The sequence below is a fragment of the Megascapheus bottae genome, chromosome 37, assembly GCF_031878675.1.
Source record: "Megascapheus bottae isolate mThoBot1 chromosome 37, mThoBot2.hap1, whole genome shotgun sequence".
Classification (NCBI taxonomy): domain Eukaryota; kingdom Metazoa; phylum Chordata; class Mammalia; order Rodentia; family Geomyidae; genus Megascapheus; species Megascapheus bottae.
The window spans coordinates 6,054,075-6,061,177 of record NC_143545.1 but is presented as its reverse complement, the minus strand read 5'-3'; the positions used below and the strand labels follow the sequence as shown (position 1 = coordinate 6,061,177).

The window sequence follows — 7,103 nt, the reverse complement described above, 5'->3', positions numbered from 1 at the left end:
TGAAGAAATTCACCTTCTATCTGGTGAAAATAATGTAACCCTTCTATTAATTACAATAAAAAACATATGGAAAAAAGACCTTGTATAGCACAAACAATCCTTAGCAGAAAAAAACAGCTGTGGAGGAATATCAATATCAATCTTTAGACTCTATTACTGAGCTATAGTAAGCAAAACAGCCTGGTACTGGCATATGAATAGGACTGAGGACTAATTTCATAGAACTGAAGACCCAGAAGGCAACCAGTTGGCACCACTTAATCTTAGTTAAAGGAGTCAAAAACTAGAATGCAAAAAAGACAGCCTCTTCAACAAGGGGTGCTGGCAGAATTGGTTAAACACACGCAGAAAATATGCCACCCTGCATCCGGATTAATCCCAGATGGATGAAAGTCCTTGAGGTAAATCAGATACTCTGAAAACTTTACAAGAAGGAATGGGAGACACAATAGGTCTCCTTGACACAGGTCAAACTTTCTTAATAATGACCCAGAAGTACAACAATCTAGCATCCTAACATCAGGTCACTTTCCTATGCGCTGGTTCTCTTTATAATTTAATAGGTATCAATTGTTTGTCAGCAGAAATTCAAACATATATGGAATACTTTACATTTGGGGAGCTGCATCTTGAAATATTTATCCTCCAGAGTCTTCATGGAAACACCGTTAGGTGATTTAAATTCATTTTGTTTGCTCTTAAAAATGTAATTAATGTGTAACTATATACTAAAAAGCAGTTGAATTATGTTGACCAAAGTGATGAAAATATTCAACTTCAGTGTCCTGTTTCACATATTTTTATGTGTCCAATCACAACCAAGGAACACGGTTAACTACTTTGTTTGGGTAGATCTGATCCCTTCCTTAGTTATTTAATAAATTCCATTAGATAGCTGGATCAATGATAAATAGATATGGATATGTAAATATATACACTCAAATTAAAAAATCTTCTAATTATGGAAAACAAAATTCCCTCCTTAGATCTTATAGTGTGACTATCTGGAGTTCAGTATATTTTATTATGTCAAAGTGTATTTTTTTTCTTTTACCATCTACTGTGTTTACTTATATATTCATAGACATATTTTAGATAGAAAAAAATGGAGGAAACAATGCAACCAATATATCTGTGGGTCTGGCTTACTTCATATAATATTTTTCCACATCTGTCCATTTCCTTCTGAATGGTGCAGAACCTTACGGAAGTAGAGAATTTCAATATCTCTTTTCTTGATCCATTTGTCCTTTGTGGGAATTTATTCTGAGTCCTGGAAGCAATGCTAGCTGCTGAGAACTTCTTAGCCACCATGTTGACTTCAGCTCTATATGCCCCCCACCTGTGCACCCCAAAACCAACAAATGTGCTGATTATTTTCTCACAGACTTTTTTTTCTATGAACACACTTCACACCTTGGAAACTGTAACCAGGCATCCCAGGATACCCTAAGTTGTGAATGATCCTTATTTTTCTTGTACCCATGTATTAAAGAGCTAAAACACAAAGCATTACAATACGGATAACAAAAAAAGGAAACATTTTGGTTAGGCAGTAACTTCCTGATTAAAACTTCAAAGAGCTCACAAAATAAAAGCAAGAATTGACAAATGGATTACATAAGATTCTTTAGCCCAACAAGTAAACAATTAGTGGACTGAATATGTGGTTTCAGGAACATCACTGTTTCGATAGGTAATAGTAAATGGATGCACGTGTGGAGGCATCTGTATGTGGAATTCTTATTGAAACCTACTTGGATCAACTACCAACGTTCTGTAGCTGTTTTGGGCAATGGGTGTGCGAATTGACCATCTGAGCATGATGCACTAATATCTTTGCTTGACATCTCACTAGAGTACATTTTTTTCTACCCATTTCACTGCATACCTAAAATGGCATACTCTCATACAGTCCAGCTGAATCATCCAAAATGGCTTTCATGCAAATAGTTTCTGGACACAGACATTAACCAAATACATCAAAGATACCCTCCTCCATGGGAGTCACTCTCTGGTGTCTTGGAGGAAATCATACCACTTCCAATTTTCTAGCAGTTAAGTAGAGATGAATCTCACAGACTTTAGTTCCTGGTTTGGCTTTGAACTTTGATCTTTAATTCTCAGTCCCAGGATAGTTAGGATGACAGGTGTGAGCCACAGCACCTAGCCATTCTAATTTTTATTGGTGTTTTCATTCACAGTCATGGTTGACAGATCACATCGAAACACAGCTAATATGTGACTTGTTCTCTCAGTTTACTGATGCTTCTTCCACATTATTTTTAAAATTGTAATTAATAGAAGTGTTACATTATATTCGTCAGATAGAAGGTGCATTACTTCACAAAAATTGATACCCTTCTCATGCTTTTGTCCCCCCTTTCCCTCCCGCCTCACCCTCGCTTCAACTTTTTCCCCCTTCCCTATCCTATTTCAAATAAACAAATAAATATACATGCAATATACCGGATAACAAGGTAAGATACTGTAACAATATGAGATAACCAAAGGACAACAAAAGAGATGAGAAATAACATAGTACATTAAGAAAAACAGTAACACCTCATATGGTTCTTGATTCTATATCCTGAATGCCTTTTCATGTAGCCTCATTCTATGTGGCCTTATGTATGAAGGTATTGCCCTATTGTAAACCTCTGCAAAGAGAGTTCAAGGTTTATATTAATTCTGAAAAATGATGGAAACCATTGACCCTATGCTTTCTCAGTCTGAATTAATTCACTTAATATGACTTCTCCTAAGTCTTTCCATTTCTTTATGTCGTTTTTTCTGATGGCTGCACAAAATTCCACTGTTAATAAATACCACATCTTGATGACCCAATCATCTACTGAGGGGCATTTAGGTTTGTTCCATAGCTTTGCTGTGGAAAATAGTCTTGCAATGAGCATCATTGTACTAGTGCATTTAGTATGTCCTTATTTCTGGACCATTTGGTAATGCCAAGTAGTGGAATTGCTGGGTCATAGGGGAGCTCTATGTGTAGTCTTTTGAGAAACCACCATACTGCTTTCCATAGTGGTTGAATGAATTTGCACTGCCAACAATAGTATAGTAGTGCTACATCCTGGCCACATCCCCACCAGCATTGGTTATTATATTTCTTGATCCTGGCCTTTCTAACTGGAGTGAGATGAAATCTTAGAGTTGTTTTGATTTGCAATTCTTTTATGGCCAGAAACATCGAAAATTTCTTCATGTGTCTAAGGGCCACTCTTATTTCTTCTTCAGAGAATACTCTAAATCTTTGGCCCATATTTTAATAGGATGGTTGTTTGGAGATTAGTTTTGGAGTGATTCAATTTGTTGAGCTTTTGATATATTTTAGATATTAGGCCTTTGTTTGTTGTATGGTTAGTGAAGATCTCCTACTCTGTAGGCTTTCACCCTTAAAATTGATACCTGGTTGGATACAAGCAATATACTCCTGCAATAACTTCTACTTAGGTGGGTGAGCTACAAATACTATGATTTGAAGGCTGTCCAACAAAGACCTTTTGTGAGAATCTTAAATTCATTTAACCACCGGGAGTGAAGGGCTGGGGCTAGTGACTCATTCCTATCTACTGAGGAAGCCGACGTCCTCACATCTAGTATTACAGTTCTGTTTGAGGTTTAACCTGTCAGAAAAGAGTTTGAGATTTTTATCTCAATTGCCACCAAAATCTTCAGTAGAACTGTGAGTCAAGTGGTAGAGTGTTACCCTTATGGGAAAAAAAATGTCCAGGACCGGGAATTTGGCATAGAGGTAGATTTGCTTGCCTAGCATGCATGAACACCTGGGTTCAATTCCTCGGTACCACATACACAGAAAAAGCTGGAAGCGGTGCTTTGGATCAAAGAAAGTGCCTATGCCCTTAGTTCATGCCAAAGGACTGAAAAAAAAATTCCAAGGTCAATGCACAGATCCTGAGATCAAACCCCAGGATCAGTATCAAAGAGTAGACATTAACACTGATTGTTTAGAATAGCAATTATTTAGAATAGCATCATAAAATACAAGTCCTATATTTCTTAGCAAGTTTTTAACACTTTTTCAAAGTAACACAGGAATCACTTCATGTGGTTGTAATGTTTATTTTGCTACATTGTGTGGAGGCTTCATTTAGTGGTTAGTTGGTCTACTATTTTAAACATCTTCAAGTAATCCTTGAATGAGCCTGTGTGAGAAGATTCTCACTTCATGGCCACTAGAAAGTAAGATGATATTATGGCTTAGCCTTGTGGTAGAGTGCTTGCCTAGCATGCATGTAGCCCTGGGTTTGATTCCTTAGTTACCACATACACAGAAAAAGCCTGAAGTGTTGCTGTGGCTCATGTGTTAGAACACTAGCAATGAGAAAGTTCAAGGATAGTGCCCAGACCCTGAATTCAAGCCCCATGATAGGCAATGAAAAAGAAATAATATGCTTAATGGAATATTATATTTAAATGATATATTTTTGGAGTATTATATAAAATTCTCAGCAGTTACTGACACATATCTGATTTTCTTCAGCCTACTCACTCTGTCTGCAGTGACAGTTGTTGTCCTGGATTCAGAAAATCTCCTCAGGAGGGAAAGGCTGCCTCTTGCTTTGATTGCACACCTTGCCCAGAAAATGAGATTGGTAATGGAACAGGTAAGCTCATGTCTTAGGGGGAAATTCATACTGTCTCCTAGTATCCTCATCCATGCAAGTCAATACAAATGCAGAATTGCAGATTCAAAGTCTTCCTCCTTCCCTTAGTAATTTAATTGTGACAGTGGTTGCTACTTCTCTTCGGGGGAAAAAGAAGACATGGGCTCTGATTTACATGTAGGATTTTTTTCTGGTCTGTTGTATATGTTTACTCAACTAGTCAGTAATGTAACATTAACTTCTGTCACATTACATGCAAAGAATTTTTAAGAACAAATCTATATCTTCAAGATTCCCTTTGAACTACAAAGAAAACACAGATTTTACACATATTTACTTCCTATTACTTAGAAATCTTGGGGCAGCAGTGCAAGTATTCTGGGTTGGGTTGATTTAAGGATCAGGCACAGGGTCGGGAGTTTGGCCTAGTGGTAGAGTACTTGCCTAGCATGCACAAAGACCCAGGTTCAATTCCTTGGTACCACATACATAGAAAGGCCGGAACTGGTGCTGTGGCTCAAATGGTAGAGCTCCAGACTTGAGGAAAGCCCAAGGACAGTGCTCAGCCCCTGAGTTCAGAGCCCAGGACTGAAAAAAAATAACAAAATAATCAGAATCAGGCACAAGTATTGTGCATAGCATGACTTTATATCTTCAAAAAGTGATTTGATTATCTGTTCCCGTACAGATGAATAGGAGATACAAACATAACAACTGAAAGGAAGGACCACAGTGTGCTACAGAGACATAGAGGAACATGCAATGTTTACTCCACAAATGTTTTTTTGCCAGTGCTGGCCCTTGAACTCATGGACTGGGCAGTGTCCTTGAGTTTCACAAGGCTGGCTTTCTACCACTTTAGCCACAGCACCACTTCCATCTTTTTCCGTGTATGTGGTCCTAAGGAATCAAACCCAGAGCTTCATGCATATTTGGCAGGCACTACACCACTAGGCAACAGTACTGGTTCCAATATATATAATTTTGAATGAGGGTTGTACTTGTGTACATAAGTCTGAGTTATGTCACCATGAAGAAGAAATGAAATAATTTGTAGGGTATTAAAAATGGCAATAAATAATATGAACAATCATCATTGGCATTAAAGAATTTCACTCAGACTAAAATATGAGAATGTAAGAATTACTGTAAGAACATAAAGAATGCATAAAAGTAATACTGAGCATATCTGGTAATATTTACTTTATGCTACTAAATTTTCACATGTCAGAATGTTTGCTTTTTAAATACTGAAAAGGGACTAATGAGAATTTGATTTTCTTATGAGATTTGGAGCAGTGTGTGAAATGCCAACACAGTATGCCAACACAGAGAGGAATCAGTGCTTCCTAAGAGCTGCAAGTTTCCTGGCTTATGGAGAACCCTTAGGGGTGGCCTTGGCTTGCATGGCTCTTTATCTACACTCACAGCAGTTGTTCTTGGGGTTTTGGTGAAATATAAGAACACTGCTGTTGTCAAGGCTAATAACCAGGCTCTCAGCTACATCCTGATCATCTCCCTCATCTTCTGCTTTCTCTGTTCCTTGCTCTTTATTGGCCATCCCACCAAAATCACCTGCATTCTACAGCAAACCACATTTGGAATTTTGTTCACTGTAGCTGTTTCTGCTGTCTTGGCCAAAACTGTAACTGTCATTCTGGCCTTCAAGGTCACTCTTCCAGCAAGAAGGATGAGGTGGCTACTGGTATCAGGGGCTCCTAACTTCATCATTCCCATCTGCACCCTGATCCAGGTGACTCTCTATGGAATTTGGCTGGGAACCTCTCCTTCCTTCATTCACACAGATGGATACTCCGAACATGGTTACCTCATCATGTTATGTAGCAAGGGCTCTCTCACTGCTTTCTACTGTAAATTGGGATACCTGGGCTCCCTGGTCAGCTTCACTATGGCTTTCTTTGCCAGGAACCTGCCTAACACCTTCAATGAAGCCAAGTTCCTGACCTTCAGAAATCTGTTGTTCTGCAGTGTCTGGCTCACTTTCCTGCCTATTTACCACAGTGCCAAAGGGAAAGTTATGGTGGCTGTAGAGGTCTTCTCTATCTTGGCCTCCAGTGCTGGGCTTCTTGGCTGAGTCTTTGCCCCCAAGTGCACATCATTTTGTTAAGGCCAGATAGAAATTCTCTGCATGGCTTCTGGGACAGAAGACATCTTCAAACAAATAGGCCCTCTTAAGCTGAAATTTAAATATTTGACCAAATATACTCATTTGTGTTCTTCGAATCACTTGTACATATGAGTGACATTCATTTCTCTAGTAATGGTACAGTCACAAGTAGTAGCCAGAGCCAGGTAAATTTGAATTTATTCTGTATTTTTTGGTTCTTTTTATTTGCTCATTTAACCTTCCATCTCCTTTAATCTTCACTATTATGTTTGTGTGTGTGTGTGTGTGTGTGTGTGTGTGTGTGTGTGTGTGTGTATGTATGTGTGTAT

At 38.3% G+C, this 7,103-nt stretch overlaps 1 pseudogene; it reads left to right on the top strand.

The window, feature by feature from the left end:
* Positions 1-353: 353 nt before the first annotated feature.
* On the top strand, positions 354-6,842 carry LOC150042151 (vomeronasal type-2 receptor 116-like; annotated as a pseudogene).
* The last annotated feature ends 261 nt before the right edge of the window (positions 6,843-7,103 follow it).